Raw genomic sequence first — 26,830 nt, 5'->3', positions numbered from 1 at the left:
TCCAACAGAGATTTGGGCATCAAGATGACCCCTAATGAACATGGTGCAATTGAACAAAATGAAGAGCATGACGAGGCGAACAATTTGACATATTACACGCGCGAATTGGAGCTACATGCACGGAGTTATCGCATCGCGAACAGAGGCACTTGCTGATAAAAATTCCAGACTTTGAGAAAAAGAGGGGCGAGGAGAAGTCAACGGCTACCAGATCGGGCGACAGCTACAGGAGCTCGCCGGCTCGGGCTGCCGCCGGCGATGGAGGAAGAGGGGGCGAGGCGGCCGGCGGTCGGAGGGGAGGCGCGGGGCGACGCCGGCGGGCACGGGCGGCGGGGCCCCCGAGGCGCGGCGGCGAGGCGGCGATGGCCGGCGGCGGCGGCGCGCCGAGGAGGCGGCGGCCGGCGCCGGCCGGCGGCGGAGCGGCGTGGGGAGTCGGGACCCGAGCGGAGTCGGGCGGCGGCGGCGCGCGCGGGCCGCGGGGGCCAGCTGCGGGCTCCGCGGGCCGGCGGCGGGGCGAGGACGGCGGGCGACGTGGCGGCTCCGGACTGGTCGGGCGGCGGGGCGGACGTTGGCCGGCCGGAGCGGACGCGTCCGGCGCGGCGCGGAGGGAGTTTCTAGGGTTCGTTTGTGATTCCGTTTTTCGGGGGAGATGGAGTTTTATAGGTAGAGGGAGCTAGGAGACTCCAAATGAGGTGCGGTTTTCGCCCACACGTTCGTGATCGAACGATCTAGAGCATGGAAGAGAGTTTGGTGGGTTTTTGGCTGGTTTTTGAGTGGGTTTTTGCTGGACACTCAAATGGACTTGCGGATGCCCGGTTAACCGTTGGAGTACCAAACGACCTCCGCATGGAACGAAACTTGACCGGTAGTCTCCGGGTGGTATATTAAGACCACTTGACAAGCCTCGGACCATTCCGAGAAAGTTTGACACACGCACACGAAAAAAAACAAGAGGGGTGCACCGGAGGAGATAGGAGCGCCGGATTGAAAAAGGGACAACGGGGAAAATGCTCGGATGCATGAGACGAACACGTATGCAAATGCAATGCGCATGATGACATGATATGAAAATGCATGACATGACAAAATACAAAACGAAAAACGAAAAACAAAACCCGACAACGGAGGGAAAATCATAATACATAGCCGGAAATGGCTAGAGTCGGAGTTACAAATATGGCAAGTTGCATGCGGGGTGTTACAGTATGTTACACATACGTTTCCTTATGTGAACATGTGTGTGAATTTGCAATATGGACAGATAATATGCAAATGCCTTCTAGACATCGGGCACACGCTTAAACTCAATGAACTGTGTACGATACTAATACTTTCCATGAAAATTTATGAACTTGGGTAACAACATTTGAGTAACATATATATAGTGGTTACACTATTCGACAAAAGGAGGATCTTCGTAACACGGTTTTGACAACCATATGGTCCATATCTACATACTTAACATAGTAACAACTATCACATTTTAAGAGGCTAAGGGCCAACAACCATATGGTCCATATCTACATACTTAACATATATAGTAACAGCTAGCACATTTTAAGAGGCTGAGGGCCAACAACCACAACTATCCACTGGAAGCAGCTTGATCACGGCGACTCGGCATCTCGTTAATGAAAAGGAAGAGCCCTCCTGTGCCTTGGTAGAGCAGGAGTAGAACAGTGTCTTCAATTTTCCAATATAGATGCATTGTCACGAGAAGCGAGAACTTGTTAATTTGAATGGTTCCATTTTTGCGGGAAATGCAGTACCTTGCAATCACTTTGGCGTTATTAGTAGGCACAAGTGTAATTCTACCACGTCGGGAAATCGATCCAGGAACGGCTACAGGGGCAATTTCTATTGACATGTAGAATAAAAAATAATTGTAACATATCGTTGAAGATATATATAGTTTATGAGCATCAACATTAAAATAAGACTTTTTACCAGCGCTTTGTGCACACAATTGGTCTTGTTCAGTGTGTACACCATAGGTCTAATTAATCCCATCCAAAATCCAGCATTCATACGCTGTGCTATCTCTGTCAGATTATCAACAAAGTTTATGACATGCTTCAAGTCCTTCCAGTGAAATTTGGTACACTTAGTAACGTACAGATCGTTCACTATGCATCCAACATATCCTGCTTAAAAGGTGGAAAGGTATTATTTATTCAGAACATGGCAGAAGAATACATAGTGCGCATAAATTGGTAAACATAATTTGTTACTACCTAGGAACGGAGTCAGAATATGATATCACAATTGGTTGCTTAAATAGTGATCAATTGGTTGCTTAAATAGTAATATGACAGCATGGAGAAAGTTGAAAGGACACTAACCTCGATCAGACTTTGATCGGCTGATGACGTTGGGGAAGTAAACATCCATGTTAATTAGACGAGGTTGTGGTGCACGCACTAGAATTTTATATCCAGCTTTCAGTTCATAACACTTAGAAATTTTTCACCAAAGGTCCGCATTAAAATAGGAGTGACCATCTTTATCAAGTTTTCTGCTAACCGTCATTGTAACCCATGTTGCGTCGTCAATATGACATCCTGGGAGTCATCAGCAAAGTAAAGCCCAAGATTTCCTTCTACTCCTGTTCTTGCAAAGCAAAGGATGTACTGCTTGAAATGAAAATTAAGATCGTAAATTAGATATATTAAAATAACTGAGCAAGATGCAAATATGGGAGTAACTGATAGAACATATCCATATATAGATGCAAGCAAAGTACAAAAATATAGAATTAAAAATAGATAATGTAACAAAGATTTGATGCAAATATATAGATAATGTGCAACAAACGGTATATGTTCACAAATTTAGGCCATGCCGACCGTGGTAGGTTGAGATTGAACATACTGAGCGCTCCCTGAAGTCATCCGGAATGGTGAGATAGAACTTCGTTTCCGACTGGCCACGACCATAGTTGCCCGATTTGTGCTCGCACTGTGCACACATGAATGAACACCCACGAATCAGCTAGAACAAAAATGATTCCACGGTGATTTCTGCCGGTTGATTAACAGCGACGGATGGACTGCGATAAGAGATGAGTGAATATTTCGCTAATAAATTGATTGCCTTCTCCATGAGAAAAATCCCCGGCCCAATCCCGCAGAAAACCCCAGTCGACCAGAGTCTAGAATGTCGGTGCAGATAGTCGGCGGAAAGCGGTGGAGGTGAAATCCAGTGCCGTTTGGAGCGCGACCTACGGCCGCCGCCAACAGCCTTCGAGCTTAGGGTGCAGAGCTGCTGAGGAATCCGCGGCGAGTGAGTGGGGACGAAGCGGGCGAGGGTTTTCTTTTCCTTTTGCATGTGTGAGTGAACACACGTGGTTCGCAGAGGCGACGGAGATGAACCGTGTGCGATAGTAAATCACCGAGATTGAATGGGAATCCAAATTTCCTTTGTCTTTCATCCACGATTTTTTTCTATGATGAACATAAACCCTGCTAATCACCGTGTTTAAATTTGACACTTTTCCGGGTTCATTTACAATATTTAGGGGATTATGTGCATTTTGTAGGCATTAATGCACGTAAATCAAATTCAAACAATTGGTGCATGAAAGGGTGCACAAGAACGGTCTGGAAAAACCATACTCGTGGTATTTAGTAATTCTCAAGCCTTTTACAAGGAATGAGCAGAGATTTCAATGGAGTCAACCACAAACGCGTCATTTACTGGGTTATCAACTATAGAACAATGAAATATGTGCTTGAAAAATATGACGGCTGGCATGGTGCCATGGTATGGCCTCTCCGTGCCCTGGTTAAAAGCTGAGAAGGTTTGATTTATGTCTTCATGCATGCCCTTCATAAATAGAACCATCACCGAGGAAGTTCAATGCTTTCGAGAGGGAAATCACCAAGATTGAAGGCGTCGGCGTTCTGGGAACGGGGGTTCCCAGACTTGCCTACATGCGGCCCCGGCGTGGCTCTGCGAGCGGGCCCGTACGTCCCATCTTCACCAACAAACACTCAAGACCCTCGCGAGGGGCCAAGCCTCACGAGGCGGACGACACAAGACCTCCTCGGGAGCGGCCTCACCAGGTTGGCTCGTGAGGACCGGAGAGATCAAGGCAAGGCAAACCTCACGAGGTTCTCGTGATGTGAGCCATGACGATCAAGGCCAGGCGGGCGCCAACGCGCACAGTGTCCTTGTTTCCTCTTTGGTGCTAATGAAGCAAGTACAGGCGAGGAGTACCGAGGCGTCAGGCAAAGGTTTCCATATCGGTGCAACGAGACCAAGACCAGCAGGACGGCAAGACGGAGGTCACCGTGGAGCCCAAGGCGGCGTCACCACCATAGCCTTTTGCAGGCGAAGACTGCTTTTGTCAGGATAAGCTGTACTAGCTGTCCCCTTTCAAATTGGCCGTTGTTGGCTCCCTCCCCGCTCAATATTTGGGGAGAGGACTAGGGCCCCTATAAATAGGATTAGCCACCACAGTAGGAGGCAACTCGTCTCGAACTCATTCAATTCATCCTCACACCCACCAAGCACAAGAACACCTCGCCTCAGGAGGCTGTTCTTCCCCTTGTACTGTTCATCCTCAGCCCAAGAGGCAATCCACCACCACCTCACTGGAGTAGGGTATTACACCACAACAGTGGCCCGAACCAGTATAAATCTTGTGTCCTTTGTGCTGCGAGTTCGTCAAGTTAGTCTGTGAGATCTTAGCAAAGCTAGGACGTGGATCGGTAGGGGGAGATCTTCGTGCGCACCCCAGTGTTCGAACCTTGAGGGTTTTGCCAGAACCCGTGATCCGACATTTGGCGCGCCAGGTAGGGGTGCGTCGGAGCCTCTTCCCCACCAGTTGATCCACCGACGCTCTGCGGTTCCGATGTCCGGCGACCCGAGGGCTGACGCCGACCGCTGGGCAGCCTGGCCCGCCCGGGCGACGCCGCCTACCAAGGAAGACCTCAACCCCGCGCTCCAGGCGGCACGGGCGCCACCTAACGCTGCTGGGTGCGGGCGGCGCGGCCAGGCGCCGTCCACCCTTACACCACGACAAGTGTGAGCCGCTGCAAGGGCCGCAAGCCACGCCGCGGCAACGGCGCCTCACACCCGGCGTGAGCAGGCGAACATGCGGGCTGCACTCACAGTGGCGCGGGAGCTGCTGCGGTGCCGACTGATGGACAGCTGCCGGGATGCGCTGCTGGAACGCGTTGCTGAGCTACTGGACGCAGCGGCCACGGGAGCGCCGCCCTTCTGCTATCATCTCACGCCTCAGGCAGCGGCTGGATCCCACGGCGGGCCTCGCTGCGCCCGCGTGCTCCCGGGTGCGCCCGGGGGCCTCGTCGACATCAACACGATCCATGGTGGAGGGCGCCCTGTTGCGCCCGCACCACCCCAGATGGGTGCGGGCACGAGCATTGCCGCATACAGCCCCATCGGAGCACTGCCCTGCCATCCTCAGGACGGCGTGACAGGCCGGGCGACATGGAGCGTGGGGCACTTCGGCGAGGTCTTCGGGGCAGCGGCCTCGGAGGCCTACGTGCCCCGCATGATGGACCAGGAGTACACGCCGGAGGACGACCCTGGCTCGTTCCTCGGACCAGGTTGGGGAGGAGGCGTTAGGAGCTGAAGCCCTCCAGGAGCCGCTAGAGAGCCCCACCAACCGCGCCGTCGACAATAGATACAGGGTACCACTAATCCCTCAGGGGCAAGCTTACGCTAACCATCAGTCACAGGTGAACCAGGTCACAGCACCAGGCGATGGTTCCGGCACGGCGATGTCCGCCCCATCAGGAGAGACCCACTGGGGGCTGCGCGGGAGGAGCCAGGAGCAAGGCCCGTCCCCGCATCGCACGGAGCAAGGCGTTATCCGGAGGTAGGCCCTCTGCCGGGGAGGCGCCGGCGAGCCCTACCCCGGCAGAGGACCCGTGGTCGCCGAGGACGCCGCTGGCGTCCCCTTTTCCCCTTTGGTGTCGTCCTGGTCTCCGGTCGTCCCAACAGTGGTAGAGGGTGGCGCAAGGCGGGGCCCTCGTTTGGCGATATGAAGTAAGGCTCACGCCTGTGAAGGTCGCCGCCCGTGACACTCTCACGTAATAACGAGTGGGGCTGTACACACCCCGGAGTCTCAGGAGTGTCGCCCTCGGGCCTCGGGGGCTCCCTCCCACGTCCTAGTGGTAGCACTTAGCTCCGTGCTGGTGAGAAGACTCGAAGACAAGAAGACTAGACTAGGCGCCGGACGCGGCCATTTGCTTTGGATCTCTTTTCTGTAGCCCTGCCTTCTGGATTTGGATTTGAGTTGAATTTGAATTTTCACTGATGCGTGCGGGGGGTGCCTTTTCTCGTTCAAGCGGTTTCTTGCTATCTGGTTCTTGCCTTATCCCGGAGCTTACGCTCGCTGCCTCCCCCTCGCGGGATCCTCGCGAGCGAGGCTGGGCGCAGCATATGCGCCGCGCGCGCGTCGACACCACGATCGGCGCCTGATTCTCGCGAGGCCCTCTTGGGCGAATCAGCAGACTCTTCAGGAGTTCCTCGAGGGCTCACGACCTCACGATCCAGTTCGAGGCTTACCCGACTGAGGTAAGCCGCAACAGCAAACTTGCCGCCAGACCCATGGATTCTCAAAGGTGCACACTCAGCTAGACATAAAGGAATAAAGGCTGCGGTTTATTTACACGAGGGGCTCCCCTCTCAAAATGCTCTTATAGCCTCTAGGGCCACGCCCGAGCCTCTGCGTGCAGGACAAACAGCTGGGAAACGCGGGGATCAGTCGGACATGTCGCTCGCCACATCGCCTTCGGACACGTCGCTAGCATCGTCGTCACCTCCACCGGCATCATCATCGCCTTCGACGGCGCCACCATCACCGTCGTCGACCACGTCGCCCTCGTCTGCCGCGACCACCACCGCGTCGTCTTCGGAAGCGAAGGCCCTGACCAGCGCGTCCACATTGTCCTCCACCCACCGCGCCAGGTCGCCCCGGATGGCCTGCAGAACTGGAGCGATGGCGACATCAAAGTCAACGTCCTGGTAGGTGTTCTGGAGATGGCTGAAGACACGGGAGAATGCGTGCCCGAGCAAGCCGCGACTCCTCTCTTCGACAAGCTGGCGAGCCCTCTCGGAACGGTTCTCCAGGCGCGTCACCACTTCGGTGAAGAAGCGAAGATGACTGGCATAGTCGTCCGTATGGGGATGAGGGGCATTATCGTCGTAGATATGGCCCAGCGCGGTGTTGGCCCTGTTCCTGAGACCCTGGAGCATAGGGGCATGCTCGCGCTCCAATGTCCGCCGCTGAAGCACTTCCTCCCTGTTCTGCCGTGCGATGGCCTCGGCGTCAGCAACCCGCTTCTGAAGAGAGAGCAGCTCGGCGCGGGCGGAGGCCAGTTCCGCCTGCGCCGTGACCAGGGCGGCTGCCGTGGCCTCCTCGCGCCTCTCTACCTCAGCTAGCCTGGGCCTAAGGGTAGCGGCCCTACCTGCAGCCTCCGTCTCCGCAAGATGCAGCCTCAGGTCATGCCTACCCTCAAGACCCGCGCAAACCTCGGCCAATCCCGGCGATCGACCTCCTCCTGAGCCTTGGCCTCGCGTGCACCAACGGCATCTTCCGCTTGGGCAACTTGACGCTCCCTCGTCTCCAACCGCTCAAGCTCGAGGCTACGCTCCACGGCTTCCAGTGCCAATGCCTCCTCGCGCCTCCGGATCTCTTCTTCTTCAGCGGGCAACCCCCTCAGCGACGCAAGGGCGGCTCTGTGCGCCTCAACTTGCCGCTCCAAGGAGGCGCTCCAGGCTTGGAGCTCCCACGCGCGCTTCTTCGCGGCCTCGCGGCGGGGGTCGGCTCCTCGGGCCTCTTCCAGGGCTCGGGAGTAGGCTTCACGCGAGGTCGCGAGAGAAGCTTCAGCCTTCGCGTTATCAAGCTCGCGCTGGTGACGCCCGAGGTTGGTGGCCACCTTCAACTTGTGCCGCTCCTCTACCAACCGAAGACTCTCGGCCGCGAGGCGCGCGTCGACACTCGCGAGTTCTTCACCAAGCCGGTTCATTGGGCCCATCGCCTCCTGGAAGAGCTCATGACGAACAACGCTCCATCCGTGCTCGAACTCGAGCGCACGGCCCATCTCGCCCTCCACCGCGGGGGCTGCAGGTGGGACCCGAAGCGGCATGCCCCCTCCCAACAAGGGGCTGGGGGCTGGCGCGTGCCCGGAGGCCAGCTAGGCCTCGCAAGGGGTCCGGGCGAGTCAGGGCTCACTGCTTGAGGAGGCGCCGAGGACCGAAGCCATCCAGCCGCCGTCCACGATCAGAGGAGGAGCCCTCGGCACGCTCGCCGAGCTCCAGGCAAGGCCGTGAAGGAGGGACAACGGGGGCGAAATCTCAAGGCGCCATGGAGGCGAGCGCGCCTCTGCAACCGACCCCGCACCAAAGGCAGCGTGCAGGCTCGGGGCGCTCAACGTCAGCGAGGGAGATGAGGAGAGAGGAGACCGCTTCTCGGGAGACTCGGCGGCTGTGGCGGAAGGGACCTTGAAGAACCAACGTCAGGAAGGAAAGCAGCACTCAAGAAGCCACAAAGATACAGTACTTACTCGTCAATGACGATGTACTTCCTCCGCTTCAACAGCCCAAAAATGCCACCGCTGCCGCTCAGGGACCTCTTGCTCTTCCGGAGCTCCTCAAAGTCCACGCAGAGCTGACCAAAGCATTGGACATGGAGGCCAACGCGAGGTGCAGCAGGGGAAGCGCTTGAAGGGACCGCTTCAGAGGCACCAAGCTGAGGAGAGTCGCCGGGCGCCATCACGCAGCGGCCTGCCGAGGTCTCAGGAGCTTCGGCCTTAGGAGTCGCGCGCTGCGTCACCCCCGCAGCTGCCGCCCCAGGACAAGAATTGCGGACTCCCGAGGGCGACGCCTCGGGAGCCCCAGGCGGCATCAGCACCATGGTACTAGGGCCACCGGCCTCGGACGGTGCACGCCCCCTGCATCCACACTCGGGGTGAGCTCGGCGCCAACAGCGAAGAGAGGAACCACGCTGACGGGGTTCTCGCGGGCCCCACCAGGCCGTATGGGCACAACCCCCACTCGTCAAAAGAAGGCATGTGCTCCACGAATTCCTCCTTGTTCGAGCAACGGTACAATAGGCAACTCTTCCCAGGCATGTCGTCCGGCAAAGGAACGCCCGCCAGGATCCCAAGCACCATCTGCCGCGCCTCAAGAGGAAGCCCGGACTCCTGAAGCCTCATATGGTCCTTGCTGTTGAGCAAGGCCCACATCGGCCGAGAATGGCGCTGAAGCGGAGCAACTCGACGTCGGACAAACTCCTTCACCATCATAGGCACAGTCACGCCACGGTCTTTCAGCCTCTTCAGCCTGAGCCAGACAGGGACAAGGCAGGGGCTCTTGAGCTTCTCGTGGCTCCAACTGATGACCCACAAGTATAGGGGATCTATCGTAGTCCTTTCGATAAGTAAGAGTGTCGAACCCAGCGAGGAGCAGAAGGAAATGATAAGCGGTTTTCAGCAAGGTATTCTCTGCAAGCATTGAAATTATAGGTAACAGATAGTTTTGTGATAAGATAATTTGTAACGAACAACAAGTAACAAAAGTAAATAAAGTGCAGCAAGGTGGCCCAATCCTTTTTGTAGCAAAGGACAAGCCTGGACAAACTCTTATATAAAGAAAAGCGCTCCCGAGGACACATGGGAATTATCGTCAAGCTAGTTTTCATCACGTTCATATGATTCGCGTTCGGTACTTTGATAATTTGATATGTGGGTGAACCGGTGCTTGGGTGCTGTCCTTACCTGGACAAGCATCCCACTTATGATTAACTCCTATTGCAAGCATCCGCAACTACAAAAGAAGTATTAAGGTAAACCTAACCATAGCATGAAACATATGGATCCAAATCAGCCCCTTACGAAGCAACGCATAAACTACGGTTTAAGCTTCTGTCACTCTAGCAACCCATCATCTACTTATTACTTCCCAATGCCTTCCTCTAGGCCCAAACAATGGTGAAGTGTCATGTAGTCGACGTTCACATAACACCACTAGAGGAGAGACAACATACATCTCAACAAAATATCGAACGAATACCAAATTCACATGACTACTAATAGCAAGACTTCTCCCATGTCCTCAGGAACAAACGTAACTACTCACAAAGCATATTCATGTTCATAATCAGAGGAGTATTAATATGCATAAAGGATCTGAACATATGATCTTCCACCAAATAAACCAACTAGCATCAACTACAAGGAGTAATCAACACTACTAGCAACCTACAGGTACCAATACCAGACTTAGAGACAAGAATTGGGTACAAGAGCTGAACTAGGGTTTGAGAGGAGATGGTGTTGGTGAAGATGTTGATGGAGATTGGCCCCCTCCCGATGAGAGGAGCGTTGGTGATGACGATGGCGATGATTTCCCCCTCCCGGAGGGAAGTGTCCCCGGCAGAACAGCTCCGCCGGAGCCCTAGATTGGTTCCGCCAAGGTTCTGCCTCGTGGCGGCGGAGTCTCGTCCCGAAAGCTTGCTTCTGATTTTTCTTCGAACGAAAGACTTCATATAGCAGAAGATGGGCACCGGAGGGCCAACAGGGGGCCCACGAGGCAGGGGAGCGCACCCAGGGGTAGGGCGCGCCCCCCACCCTCGTGGCCAGGGTGTGGGCCCCCTCTGGTATGTCTTCCGCTCAGTATTTTTCATTATTTCCGAAAATAACTTCCGTGGAGTTTCAGGACTTTCGGAGTTGTGCAGAATACGTCTCTAATATTTGCCCCTTTTCCAGCCCAGAATTCCAGCTGCCGGCATTCTCCCTCCTTATGTAAACCTTGTAAAATAAGAGAGAATGGGAATAAGTATTCTGACATAATGTGTAATAACAGCCCATAATGCAATAAATATCGATATAAAAGCATGATGCAAAATGGACGTATCAACTCCCCCAAGCTTAGAGCTTGCTTGTCCTCAAGCGGAAGCCGATAACGATAAATATGTCCACATGTTTAGAGGTAGAGGTGTCGATAAAATAAAATACGGACATGAGGGCATCATGATTATTCTCATAACAGCAACATATATGGATAATGTCATATGATTTCTTATGCTCAAGTAATAATCTATTCACAATGCAAAGTATGAATCAGAAACTTTATTGAGAACTAACAAACTATAATCTCAGTCACTGAAGCAATTGCAATTTATCATAACATCAGAAAAAGTCTATGTCAGAGATTTTCAGCAAGTCCACATACTCAACTATCATTTAGTCTTTCACAATTGCTAACACTCACGCAATACTTGTGCTTACGGAGTTTTAATCGGACACAAAGAAAGATAGGGGCTTATAGTTTCGCCTCCCAACCTTTTACCTCAAGGGTAATGTCAACAATAATAGTTCATGCTAGCTTACATCCAATTAGATATATATGCCTGGATCTTTCCAACACCCTGTGCTTGCCAAAGGATAAAATATAAAAAGGAAAGGTGAAGATCACCATGACTCTTGCATAAGGTAGAAGATAAAAGTAAAAGATAGGCCCTTCGCAGAGGGAAGCAGAGGTTGCCATGCGCTTTCAGGGTTGGATGCACAAAATCTTAATGTGAAAGAACGTCACTTTATATTGCCACTTGTGATATGGACCTTTATTATGCAGTCTGTCGCTTTTATTTCTTCCACATCACAAGATCGTATAAAGCTTATTTCCTCCACACTAATCAATCATACATATTTAGAGAGCAATTTTTATTGCTTGCACCGATGACAACTTACTTGAAGGATCTTACTCAATCCATAGGTAGATATGGTGGACTCTCATGGCAAAACTGGGTTTAAGGGTTTTTGGAAGCACAAGTAGTATCTCTACTTGGTGCAAAGAATTTGGCTAGCATGAGGGGGAAAGGCAAGCTCAACATGTTGGATGATCCATAACAATATACTTTATTTCAGATATAAGAAAACATAACCCATTACGTTGTCTTCCTTGTCCGACATCAACTCTTTAGCATGTCATATTTTAATGAATGCTCACAATCATAAAAGATGTCCAAGATAGTATATTTATATGTGAAACCTCTCTTTCTTTATTACTTCCTATTAATTGCAACGATGACCAAAGCTATGTTTGTCAACTCTCAACAACTTTTAATCATCATACTCTTTCTATATGAAGTCATTACTCTCCATAAGATCAATATGATCTCTTTATTTCTTTTTACTGTTTTCTTTTATTCACTCAAGATCATAGCAAGGTAATCAAGCCCTTGACTCAACACTAATCTTTATTATATAGCTCACGGACTCGATTACATAGAGGGATCATAAAGCAAAACTCAAAACTAGATCATACTAAAACTTTTATTCTACTAGATCAAGATAATACTAAAAAGGATCGAACTAAGAAAAACGGTAAAGATAGGAGATGTGGTGGTGATACGATACCGGGGCACCTCCCCCAAGCTTGGCGGTTGCCAAGGGGAGTGCCCATACCCATATGATTATATCTCCTTTCTCGGACGTGGTGGTGATGGGGTTGTTGATGAAGCAGGCTTGTCGTCCATCTTCCAAGGCATGGGCTCACCATCATAGAAGGATGATCGAGTCTCCGGGATCCTCAAATCTGCAGCCAAACTCATCTCTTGAATCTATATTCATACTCACAGTTTTGGTTTTGCAGGTCATAGATTTGGGCTTGGAGGTGCTCGATTTTCTCATGGAGCTTGAAGATGGCCGTGACGCCCGGGTAATCAAGCTACAGTAACCCTCTGGTAATGATGCCACGTCACCACGATTATTGTTGCTAATCTCGTGCTAGTATAGAACCGATCCAAATTCAAATTTAAGATCAAGTCGAATAGTTAAAGTTTTGAAAAGTGAAAACTAAAATGTTGTAAATGTGTTAAATAAATCCTGGGTAATAGTGGTGAAGAAACCTAAATTTAATAAAATGATTAAGTGTTCAAAATAATTAAAACTGTAGGTTAAACAATAAAATAAATGCCTTTTAAATTTTATAAAATGTTAAACTATTTTAGTTGGGATAAGAATTAATGTGGCAGTAGTTTATTTAGAAGTACCAATTTAGGTGTTAGTGATAATTTTTACTAAAACTAAAATAAAATGTAAATAAAATAAAATAGGAAAGAATAAATAAAGATAAAGGAAATAAAAAAAGTCAAAAAAACAAACAAACCCCCTGGCCCACTGGGCCACGACCCAACAGGCCGGCCCACCCCGGTCCACCTAACCCACTACTACCCCCCCCCCACTACTCCGTAACCCTAACCCACGACCGCACAACCCCCACCCCCCCGATCCCCTCTCCCCCCCGACCCCCACCTCTCCTCTCTGCCCCCCCTGATCGGATCTGGATTGGGGCGGTTGGCCCCGACGCCGGCGACGCCGCCTCGTCTCCCCCCTCTGCACCTCGGCAGCCCCGAGCCAGCCCTTACGCCCGTCCGCACCGCACCATCCCCTCCGCCCCCAATCTGAAAATCGGGCTCGGCCCTGACCCCACCGCCGCGCGGAGCTCGCCGTCGTCCGCCCCGTCCTCTCCCTCGCCGGCCTGCTTCCTCCTCCCCACCGGTCTGCCTCCACTCCGTCCACGTCGTCCCCGTCCCCCCACCTCGAGCACCGCTGCCCTTGACCCTGCGAACCCCGGTGAGGCCCCGGGCCTCTCCCCCCTCCACCTTTTCCCCTCCGTCGCCGTGCACACTCGCCGACCGGGCCCCGAACGTGCTCACCGCATTGGCCATGGCCTCGCTCACCGACGCCCGCACGCGCCGGCCGCCCTGGCCGCGCCCGCGCACCCCTGCTTGACGACGGCCCGCGCGCGCTGCCCCTTGGCTAGCGCCGGCCTTTGCCAAGCCGCTCGCCCGCGGCGACCGCATTCCCCGTCGGCGCGCCCTCCACGGCTAGGGCCCCGGTGTCCCCCACCGGCGACTGCCCACCTCGCCACGGCCTCGCCCTCCTCTGCACGCTCCGTCGCCCTTGCTCCCCATGACTCGCCACTGATTGCCGTGGCTCGCCCGCCGTCGCCCGCCTTTGTCACTAGCTCCGGCACCGCCGCCCCGTCGCCGTCCCAGGCCTCGCCCCGTCCACCGCGGATCGCCCCCCCCACTGGCCGGCGTTCTGGCTGCCGGCGCCCACGCTGCGGGCTGCGTCCGGGGCCAGCCCCGTTCGGTCTCGGGCACGGGCACCACGCTCGCGCCCAGCGCCCGAACCCACTATGGCCCCTAGGGCCAATGACAGGAGGGGCCCAGCCCCTGAACGTTAAAAAAAGAATTTAAAATAATAATAATAATAATAATAATAACTAAATATTAATTATTTAACTTAGTTAATCTAGTTAATTAAACCTAATTAACCTGCTAATAAATCTAACTACTGTCAATTAGATAACAGCCTATGACATGCGGGACCCACCCATTTAGTTGACTGGTCAACGGTCAACTTTGGCCGCTTGCATCACGCTGATGTCATGATGACGTCATGAATGCCTTTTGATTTAATTAATTCTGCTAATCCTAATAATGATTTAAATCTTTTAAAATTAATATAAAATAAACCGTAGCTCGGATGAAAATACTTTGTACATGAAAGTTGCTCAGAACGACGAGACGAATCCGGATAGGCATCCCGTTTGTCCGCCACACATCCGTAAGATATCGAACTCGCAACTTTCCCCCTCCGGTTCATCTGTCCGATAACGCGAAACACCGGGAATACTTTCCCGGATGTTTCCCCCCTTCGCCGGTATCACCTACTACCGCGTTTGGGCACACCTAGCATCACGCTTTGTCTTGTCATGCACCGTCATGCTTATGTTTGCATTATATTTATTGTTTCTTCCCCCTCTTCTCTCGTTAGACACCGAGACCGACGCCGCTACTACCCAGTACGACTACGGTGTTGACAACCCCTCCTTCTCGGCTGAGCTTCCAGGCAAGCCCCCCCTCTTGATCACCAGATATCGCCTATTCTTCTCTATACTGCTTGCATTAGAAGAGTGTAGCATGTTACTGCTTTTGGTTAATCCTATACTGATGCATAGCCTGTCATTGTTGCTACAGTTGTTATCCTTACCTGCTATCCTACTGCTTAGTATAGGATGCTAGTGTTCCATCAGTGGCCCTACACTCTTGTCCGTCTGCCATGCTATACTACTGGGCCGTGATCACTTCGGGAGGTGATCACGGGTATATATTATATACTTTACATACATGACGCATGTGGTGACTAAAGTCGGGTCGGCTCGTTGAGTACCCGCAAGTGATTCTGATGAGGGGGCTGAAAGGACAGGTGGCTCCATCCTGGTAGAGGTGGGCCTGGGTTCCTGACGGCCCCCGACTGTTACATTGTGGCGGAGCGACAGGGCAGGTTGAGACCACCTAGGAGAGAGGTGGGCCTGGCCCTGGTCGGCATTCGCGGATACTTAACACGCTTAACGAGATCTTGGTATTTGATCTGAGTCTGGCCATTTGGTCTATACGCACTAGCCAACTACGCGGGAACAGTTATGGGCACTCGACGTCGTGGTGTCAGCCGAAGCTCTTCTTGACGTCAGCGATGGAGCGGCGCGCGCCGGATTGGACTGGAACGCTTGCTAGGCTAGGTCTGCTTCCGGCCGCGTACGCAACGTGCAGGTGTGCAATGGGCGATGGGCCCAGACCCCTGCGCGCTTAGGATTTAGACCGGCGTGTTGACCTCTCTGTTGAGCCTAGGTGGGGCTGCGATGTGTTGATCTTCCGCGGCCGGGCATGACCCAGAAAAGTGTGTCCGGCCAAATGGGATCGAGCGTGTTGGGTTATGTGGTGCACCCCTGCAGGGAAGTTTATCTATTCGAATAGCCGTGTCCCTCGGTAAAAGGACGACCCGGAGTTGTACCTTGACCTTATGACAACTAGAACTGGATACTTAATAAAACACACCCTTCCAAGTGCCAGATACAACCCCGTGATCGCTCTCTAACAGGGCGACGAGGAGGGGATCGCCGGGTAGGATTATGCTATGCGATGCTACTTGGTGAACTTACCATCTACTCTCTTCTACATGCTGCAAGATGGAGGTGGCCAGAAGTGTAGTCTTCGACAGGATTAGCTATCCCCCTCTTATTCTGCCATTCTGCAGTTCAGTCCACCGATATGGTCCTTTACACATATACCCATGCATATGTAGTGTAGCTCCTTGCTTGCGAGTACTTTGGATGAGTACTCATGGTTGCTTTTCTCCCTCTTTTCCCCTTTCTATACCTGGTTGTCGCAACCAGATGCTGGAGTCCAGGAGCTAGAGATCCCGAGGATGATTCTACATGGAGTTCGGCTTCGAGGAGTAGTTAGGAGGTCCCAGGCAGGAGGCCTTGCCTTTTCGATCGTTGCTACTTTTGTGCTAGCCTTCTTAAGGCAAACTTGTTTAACTTATGTCTGTACTCAGATATTGTTGCTTCCGCTGACTCGTCTATGATCGAGCAATTGTATTCGAGCCCTCGAGGCCCCTGGCTTGTATTATGATGCTTGTATGACTTATTTATGTTTTAGAGTTGTGTTGTGATATCTTCCCGTGAGTCCCTGATCTTGATCGTACACGTTTGCGTGCATGATTAGTGTACGGTCAAATCGGGGGCGTCACAAGTTGGTATCAGAGCCAACTACCTGTAGGAATCCCCCTTTCCAACTCCTTGGCCGAAGTCAAGTCTAGTCATTGAAAAACTTTTACTAACATGGCTATGTGGCTTACGGGCCTACGTCACCATTGGGTGGTATTAGGATCTTTTACTCCTTGTCTATACTCTAGGACTCTGATCTCTCTTCTATTCGGGTTAAGTGAATTTTTTCTAAATCTAACATTAGGATCTCGTTATCACTTTCACCCGGAGAGCCCCTTATTACTGATGATCGTCTGCTGCACGTGAAGACCCTGAAGATACTCTCCGCTGATAACCCGAGAACTTGTGTTCATCGCTTTTGCAATTCCCTTTCATCGATAAACTCCTATGGATAACCACGTATACTCGCCATTCATACAATGTTTCCCAGTTGATCTTGTTATTACAAAATACCCCAAAATTCTCTCTGTTATTCCGAGAATCCTTTGAGCTTACTACCTTGCTGTTCTTTGTCACCTGAATACCCCTACGGATAATTCTCGCACTTACCGAGTATCCGCTCATCCCCAGTTGATTCAAGTATTTCACAAAAGTGTTCAAAATACCATTCGATCTTCCGAAAATCCTCAGGAGCCTTTTGCTCCTGAAATTCTTGCTTACTTGCATTATGATTAATCTTAAGTCTCGTAATCTTATTGGCATCTCTTGTCATTCTCATTTTGAGTCCGTTGATTCAATCTATTGCGAATGCTCACAATCCTCAATAAGAGCCTAGAATTCATCCTTCCGGCTCAGACGTCATTTGAAACGTGAGCTGGTTCTCACCAATCAAATTGTCGTCGATTTTGCCCCTATGTCTATTGAACTTATCCATCCTTGATTAGAGCGTTGCTCCTGATCCCCTGATTTGGAAATCATAATTCTTTTGCATTTGAACTTTGAATTAGTGAGTTGTTTCTATAATCAGATCTCCTCGCATTCTTCTTCCTCTGGTTGAGTACCGATGCTCACATCAGATCCCTTGTGGACCATCGGTTCCTTTGTTGGATTTTATCCGACAGTGTCCGTCATATTGAATAACCTTGTGAGCCTTTCCATGGGTATATAATGCCTTTGGTAATTGTATCATCTGCTTTTGAACAATGCTCTACTTTCTAGCTTGTAATATTTACTATTGAAGCTTGTGGTATATGTTTCCACGATACCCTGATGGGTTGAACCTACGCCTTCCCTAATCCGTGTGAACCCGAAAGATTACACGGGTCATACTTATCTGGTATTGCACCAGGTAAAAATTTCAACAACTAATGTCATTTTCGAAATACGAGAGGTGAATGAAAGGTTATGCGTTGAACAAGTGGGAGTCGACCTTGAACCCTGAGTTCATGCCCATGGACACGATGTATACCTTATCATGGAAGCTTCTCTTAAAATAATTATCCCCTTGTTATAAGTTCATCTGGTATCCGTGGACGTGGTTCCGACCATGTTCTCCTTTAAATACCATTTCTCGTGCAAGTTTAAGCACTTGTCCTCTGCAGAGAAATACCCCGTCCAACCTCTACTTTGGTCTGTCATCGAGTATTACCCCCTGGTATCTCGAGAATGCCAAGGAACTACTTAACTTCTTATGAGTTCTTCATCAACTAATATTCTTGCCGATTCCATTTTTCCAACGGGTTCTGAGTTGTTAGAACCCCTCAAGGACACCGATAAGTGAATCAATTCCACACTCCGATTCAATAACTCTAAGTAATTTTCGTTGCTTATGAGTTTAATAATCATTTAAGTCATTCCTAGCCTGATCGGCTATATCATTAGCGTGCTAAATTTTAACTGTGCTACCTGGTCCTTAACCGTGGAGCACAACTTTCGATGATGAGCTAAGCTTATGTCGATCTTCCTCATCTTATCATTTCACCTCCAACAACAAGCTTGGTTTGGAGTTTGTGTCGTACCCTTGGTTCCAATAACTTTTCGCTTCACCATTCCTTTGACTTGATGTCATTGCCGATCAATTACATCTTCAAGAAACCTCTCGACAAGTGTGTCATGATCATCGTCAACATTTTAACTTCTTCTGAGATATCAATTGAATTCATGATGAGAAATTCCATGCTTGTCCCTCGATGATCTGTGTTATCATCGACCACATCCATGCCTTCCTTTCAAACACAGACTTGGTCTTGTTTTGAATGAACTTTAAGTTCCTTGCTATCCAGCAATTGTTCTTCTTTACCTTGGAACATTAACATCTCTTTTGTCCTCAATGTTGTGAGAATTTCACCACCTCTTAAGAAATCTTGGTATGGTGATACTTCTCACCATCACCGTTCCTTCTTGGGTCCTCGTGTTGATTCCAACCGGGGTACCAACGAGTGAGCGGTGCTGTTTGGATCCCGCCCTTCTAGCAACCCTATTGCTTTGAAGTTAATGGTCGGCCGTTCATTCTTAGACTATTGATTATTGAAACACCATTCCAACGTTGGTCGTGCAACCCAGCCCATATTTCGGGTGCACCTTTCAACCAATGTTTAATTGTGTATGTTTTCCTCGAGCATACATCATTATACCATTTGATCTGACAAATGTTATCTCCTTGTTCACATGATTATGGAAATCCATCTTTTTGGAAATCTCGAGGAATTGTCGCTGAGTCCATCAGCCACCTCCTCATCCTCTCCTTGAATTAATGATGAACTCTTGTTTCGAAACTCGCTTCCATGGTTTAATTCCTGAGAATCATACAATGTCACCTCGACAATTTGTGTTGCACCTTTTCTTCTCAGGCATCCTGAGTCTGAGTTATCCTGACACCAATCAGATCTGAATCTCGGTCAGATATGATGGTTGGAACATATTTCCAAGAGTTATAACATTGGTCTATTCATGACCCGATAAGGTGATGTCATGCCTAACACACCTGGCCGGAGGACCTATTGTTATAAGTTTTCCTTTTTAGCAAGGCTATCCTTTTCTTCCATGAGGAAATTGTAAGACTTATTCTACAAGCGGTTCCCGATGGACCCTTTTTGTTTCTAAAGTCTGATCTTCACCTGATAACCATGTCAAGGCTATCTCGATGCATGTCTATGGTACTCCGATTTTCAACAGGAACATTTGAAGCCCAATGCTAAATGTTTCCTGCTCAGCTATCCAAACACTGATGTATGGGTAACATCTCGATTAATCCTTGCCTCTTATCTGAATGGTTGGGTACTTGCTCTCCTACCCTGTATGCCATGTTCTGCTTGTACATGGGAAGGATATACTCCTAATAATTGTGTGTTTAAACACATTTTCCTTTCCCTTGTTCTGTTTAATCTGATAATCATATTTTCCTTTCCATTGGTTGGTTTAACGTTTCTAGTGATCATTATGATCTAAGCAGTATTAATTCCCTGCTTGTGCAAACACCTCGGTGTACAACTCTGTCACTAAGACCCTGTTACTATTGTTGTGACATTCCGGTAACCACTGATGGACGAGAACTTTGCCTATTGGCCCGCCTCGTTTCAAAAAGCAGGAAAATGGTTCTCTTCGTCCCTCGCCCTTGGTACCGACGATGTTGCTGACATATAACTGGCAGGCTACCCTGTGACATGCCTTGCTATCATGATCGTGCAAGATGTCACCGCCCTTCCTACTTTAACCACATGGTGGGCCCATAACCCACAGTCCCACAGGATAAAAACTTGACTCTCCTCTGCACCCCCTGTTCCCAAATTTATTCATCGCACGTGGCCTCGTATGTAATTCACGGACCACCGTCCTACTGATCTATTCTGGTATCAGACGCAATACTTACTCTCGCTGCTTGAACCCCTTTCACACTTTGTTTCAGGCATCGAACGATTCACCCGCTCGAAACTTCTCATGGTACCTACTTACCTTGCTCTCGATATTGTCTTAAGTTTCCATTCAAGAGTTACTTTCCGCCACCATCCCCGATGTTATCAACCAGATAGTCAACCTTTCAGAGGTCCGTTTTTCCGAAGTTACCCCTTGTCCTTCATATGTACAATGAAAATCCCGAAGAAAGGATGACGACTTGATCATGGTGACTTGAAGCAGAGTAATGAAGACATCAACGAAAGGGATCAACCTCTTTGAAAGGGGCAGCCAAGACCGACAAGACTCGTTAGGTTTTAGCTACCAGCACTTTTTCCCCCTTACTCCACCGCTTAAATCTCGGGATGAGATTTCTTGTAGTGGAGGAGAATTGTGACGCCCGGGTAATCAAGCTACAGTAACCCTCTGGTAATGATGCCACGTCACCACGATTACTGTTGCTAATCTCGTGCTAGTTTAGAACCGATCCAAATTCAAATTTAAGATCAAGTCGAATAGTAAAGTTTTCAAAAGTGAAAACTAAAATGTTGTAAATGTGTTAAATAAATCCTGGGTAATAGTGGTGAAGAAACCTAAATTTAATAAAATGATTAAGTGTTCAAAATAATTAAAACTATAGGTTAAATAATAAAATAAATGCCTTTTAAATTTTCTAAAATGTTAAACTATTTTAGTTGGGATAAGAATTAATGTGGCAGTAGTTTATTTAGAAGTACCAATTTAGGTGTTAGTGATAATTTTTACTAAAACTAAAATAAAATGTAACTAAAATAAAATAGGAAAGAATAAATAAAAATAAAGGAAATAAAACAAAGTCAAAAAACAAACAAACAAACCCCCTGGCCCACTGGGCCACGACCCAACAGGCCGGCCCACCCCGGTCCACCTAACCCACTACTACCCCCCACTACTCTGTAAACCTAACCCACGACCGCACAACCCCCCACCCCCCGACCCCCACCTCTCCTCTCTGCCTCCCGATCGGATCTGGATCGGGGCGGTTGGCCCCGACGCCGGCGATGCCGCCTCGTCTCCCCCCTCTGCACCTCGGCAGCCCCGAGCCGGCCCCGACGCCCGTCCGCACCGCCCCATCCCCTCCGCCCCCGATCTGGAACTCGGGCTCGGCCCTGACGCCACCGCCGCGCGGAGCTCGCCGTCGTCCGCCCCGTCCTCTCCCTCGCCGGCCTGCTTCCTCCTCCCCACCGGTCTGCCTCCACTCCGTCCACGTCGTCCCCGTCCCCCCACCTCGAGCACCGCGGCCCTTGACCCTGCGAACCCCGGTGAGGCCCCGGGCCTCTCCCCCCTCCACCTCTTCCCCTCCGTCGCTGTGCACACTCGCTGACCGGGCCCCGAACGTGCTCACCGCATCGTCCATGGCCTCGCTCACCGACGCCCGCACGCACCGGCCACCCTGGCCGCGCCCGCGCACCCCTGCTTGACGACGGCCCGCGCGCGCTGCCCTCTGGCCAGCGTCGGCCTTCGCCAAGCCGCTCGCCCGCGGCGACCGCATTCCCCGCCGGTGCGCCCTCCACGGCTAGGGCCCCGGCGTCCCCCACCGGCGACTGCCCGCCTCGCCACGGCCTCGCCCGCCTCTGCACGCTCCGTCGGCCTTGCTCCCCGCGCCTCGCCACTGATTGCCATGGCTCGCCCGCCGTCGCCGCCTCTGTCACTAGCTCCGGCACCGCCGCCCCGTCGCCGTCCCAGGCCTCGCCCCGTCCACCGCGGATCGCCCCCCCCCACTGGCCGGCGTTCTGGCTGCCGGCGCCCACGCCGCGGGCTGCGTCCGGGGCCAGCCCCGTTCGGTCTCGGGCACGGGCACCACGCTCGCACCCAGCGCCCGAACCCACTATGGCCCCTAGGGCCAATGACAGGAGGGGCCCAGCCCCTGAACGTTAAAAAAAGAATTTAAAATAATAATAATAATAACTAAATATTAATTATTTAACTTAATTAATCTAGTTAATTAAACCTAATTAACCTGCTAATAAATCTAACTACTGTCAATTAGATAACAACCTATGACATGCGGGACCCACCCATTTAGTTGACTGGTCAATGGTCAACTTTGACCGCTTGCATCACGCTGATGTCATGATGACGTCATAAATGCCTTTTGATTTAATTAATTCTGCTAATCCTAATAATCATGTAAATCTTTTAAAATTAATATAAAATAAACCGTAGCTCGGATGAAAATACTTTGTACATGGAAGTTGCTCAGAACGACGAGACGAATCCGGATACGCAGCCCGTTTGTCCGCCACACATCCCTAACATATCGAACTCGCAACTTTCCCCCTCCGGTTCATCTGTCCGAAAACGCGAAACACCGGGAATACTTTCCCGGATGTTTCCCCCCTTCGCCGGTATCACCTACTACCGTGTTTGGGCACACCTAGCATCACGCTTTGTCTTGTCATGCACCGTCATGCTTATGTTTGCATTATATTTATTGTTTCTTCCCCCTCTTCTCTCGTTAGACACCGAGACCGACGCCGCTACTACCCAGTACGACTACGGTGTTGACAACCCCTCCTTCTCGGCTGAGCTTCCAGGCAAGCCCCCCCCCCCTTGATCACCAGATATCGCCTATTCTTCTCTATACTTCTTGCATTAGAAGAGTGTAGCATGTTACTGCTTTCGGTTAATCCTATACTGATGCATAGCCTGTCATTGTTGCTACAGTTGTTACCCTTACCTGCTATCCTACTGCTTAGTATAGGATGCTAGTGTTCCATCAGTGGCCCTACACTCTTGTCCGTCTGCCATGCTATACTACTGGGCCGTGATCACTTCGGGAGGTGATCACGGGTATATATTATATACTTTACATACATGACACATGTGGTGACTAAAGTCGGGTCGGCTCGTTGAGTACCCGCAAGTGATTCTGATGAGGGGGCTGAAAGGACAGGTGGCTCCATCCCGGTAGAGGTGGGCCTGGGTTCCTGCCGGCCCCCGACTGTTACTTTGTGGCGGAGCGACAGGGTAGGTTGAGACCACCTAGGAGAGAGGTGGGCCTGGCCCTAGTCGGCGTTCGCGGATACTTAACACGCTTAACGAGATCTTGGTATTTGATCTGAGTCTGGCCATTTGGTCTATACGCACTAGCCAACTACGCGGGAACAGTTATGGGCACTCGACGTCGTGGTGTCAGCCGAAGCTCTTCTTGACGTCAGCAATGGAGCGGCGCGCGCCGGATTGGACTGGAACGCCTGCTAGGCTAGGTCTGCTTCCGGCCGCGTACGCAACGTGCAGGTGTGCAATGGGCGATGGGCCCAGACCCCTGCGCGCTTAGGATTTAGACTGGCGTGTTGACCTCTCTGTTGAGCCTAGGTGGGGCTGCGACGTGTTGATCTTCCGCGGCCGGGCATGACCCAGAAAAGTGTGTCCGGCCAAATGGGATCGAGCGTGTTGGGTTATGTGGTGCACCCCTGCAGGGAAGTTTATCTATTCGAATAGCTGTGTCCCTCGGTAAAAGGACGACCCGGAGTTGTACCTTGACTATGACAACTAGAACTGGATACTTAATAAAACACACCCTTCCAAGTGCCAGATACAACCCGGTGATCGCTCTCTAACAGGGCGACGAGGAGGGGATCATCGAGTAGGATTATGCTATGCGATGCTACTTGGTGAACTTACCATGTACTCTCTTCTACATGCTACAAGATGGAGGTGGCCAGAAGCGTAGTCTTCGACAGGATTAGCTATCCCCTCTTATTCTGGCATTCTGCAGTTCAGTCCACCGATATGGTCCTTTACACATATACCCATGCATATGTAGTGTAGCTCCTTGCTTGCGAGTACTTTGGATGAGTACTCACGGTTGCTTTTCTCCCTCTTTTCCCCTTTCTATACCTGGTTGTCGCAACCAGATGCTGGAGTCCAGGAGCTAGAGATCCCGAGGATGATTCTACATGGAGTTCGGCTTTGAGGAGTAGTTAGGAGGTCCCAGGCAGGAGGCCTTGCCTTTTCGATCGTTGCTACTTTTGTGCTAGCCTTCTTAAGGCAAACTTGTTTAACTTATGTCTGTACTCAGATATTGTTGCTTCCGCTGACTCGTCTATGATCGAGCAATTGTATTCGAGCCCTCGAGGCCCCTGGCTTGTATTATGATGCTTGTATGACTTATTTATGTTTTAGAGTTGTGTTGTGATATCTTCCCGTGAGTCCCTGATCTTGATTGTACACGTTTGCGTGCATGATTGGTGTACGGTCAAATCGGGGGCGTCACAATGGCCTCCCCAATGTCCTTGGCATCCAGCTTGCGGTTGTTGGTGAACTCCGCGATCATCATGTGATTGGAGTCAAGTCCACGCTCCACCATCTCCTGGCACTTGAAAACTTGTTGCTCCATTGCCTCGAGCCTTTTCTCCACGCTTCCGGTCCTCCTTGGTCCCTCAACATCGCGGATGTGCAGCACCCCCTCATGCATCTCAATGGTTTGAGGGTGTTGCAGCACCTCCGCGAGGTAGGGGTTGATGACCTTCTCGAAGAACTTGTCCTTGGGGGCACTTGGAGATGTCATGATGATCTAGATCTGTTAGAAAAACAGCTCGAAACAAGAACAGAGGACAATTGCATGATACAGGAGTCAAAACCTTCAGGAGATTATATAATGAATTTTTACCGACCAGAATACGTAATGTGCAAGAAAACGGAGTCCGAAGAGCACACGGGGTGCCCACGAGGCAGGGGGCGCGCCCAGGGGGTAGGGCGTGCCCTCCACCCTTGTGGTGCCCTCGTGTCCTTCCCGGACTGCTTCTTATTTTTCTATTTTTCTAAATATTCCAAAACGGAGAAAAATTGCCATTACAACTGTTTTGGAGTCGGTTTACTGACCGTACCACATACCTATTCATTTTCGGAGTGTGAAACGTTCCGGAAAGTATCCCTTATGTATTCCTCCGGGGTTACGGTTTCAATAACATTGGTTTCAACATTTATAGGATTACCTGAGATATAATGTTTAATTCTTTGACCGTTCACCACCTTCGGATCTGTGCCCTCGAAGTTGTTGATTTTTATGGCACCGAAACGATAGACCTCCTCAATAACGTAAGGACCTTCCCATTTAGAGAGAAGTTTGCCTGCAAAAAATCTTAAACGAGAGTTGTATAGAAATACATAATCACCTACATTAAACTCACGTTTTTGTATTCTTTTGTCATGCCATCTTTTAACTTTTTCTTTAAACAATTTGGCATTCTCATAGGCTTGGGTTCTCCAATCATCAAGTGAGCTAATGTCGAATAACCTTTTCTCACCGGCAAGTTTGAAATCATAATTGAGTTCTTTAATAGCCCAATATGCCTTATGTTCTAATTCGAGAGGTAAGTGACATGCTTTTCCATAGACCATTTTATACGGAGACATACCCATAGGATTTTTATATGCAGTTCTATATGCCCATAATGCATCATCCAGTTTCTTGGACCAATTCTTTCTAGATCTATTAACAGCCTTTTGCAAAATTAATTTAAGCTCTCTATTACTCAATTCTACTTGATCACTAGACTGTGGGTGATAAGGAGATGCAATTCTATGATTAACATCATACTTAGCAAGCATTTTACGAAAAGCGCCATGAATAAAATGTGAACCACCATCAGTCATTAAATATCTAGGGACTCCAAACCTCAGAAAAATAACTTCTTTAAGCATCTTAATAGAAGTGTTATGACCAGCACTACTAGTTGAAATAGCTTCTACCCACTTAGTAACGTAATCAACACCAACTAAAATGTGAGTATACCCATTAGAGGCAGGAAACGGTCCCATATAATCAAAGCCCCAAACATCGAATGGTTCAATAACAAGTGAATAATTCATAGGCATTTCTTGAAGTCTACTAATATTACCAATTCTTTGACATTCATCACAAGATAAGACAAACTTACGGGCATCCTTAAAGAGAGTAGGCCAATAAAAACCGGATTGCAATACCTTATGTGCAGTTCTATCTCCAGCGTGGTGTCCTCCATAAGCTTCAGAGTGACACTTGCATAGGATCTGTTCCTGTTCATGCTCAGGTACAAAACGTCTAATAACACCATCTACTCCTTCTTTATAAAGATGTGGGTCATCCCAAAAGTAATGTCTCAAATCATAGAAAAACTTTTTCTTTTGCTGGTATGTGAAACTAGGTGGTATAAACTTAGCAACAATGTAATTAGCATAATCAACATACCATGGAGCAGTATGAGAACCATTTATGACATTTAATTGTTCATCAGGAAAGCTATCATCAATAGGTAGTGGGTCATCAAGAACATTTTCTAACCTAGACAAGTTGTCTGCAACGGGGTTCTCAGCTCCCTTTCTATCAATAATATGCAAATCAAATTCTTGTAGCAAGAGGACCCATCTAATAAGTCTAGGTTTAGCATCTTTCTTTTCCATAAGATATTTAATAGCAACA

Source organism: Aegilops tauschii, chromosome 5 (genome assembly GCF_002575655.3).
Source record: "Aegilops tauschii subsp. strangulata cultivar AL8/78 chromosome 5, Aet v6.0, whole genome shotgun sequence".
In the NCBI taxonomy this organism is placed as follows: Eukaryota; Viridiplantae; Streptophyta; class Magnoliopsida; order Poales; family Poaceae; genus Aegilops; species Aegilops tauschii.
This window is presented reverse-complemented; position numbering follows the sequence as displayed.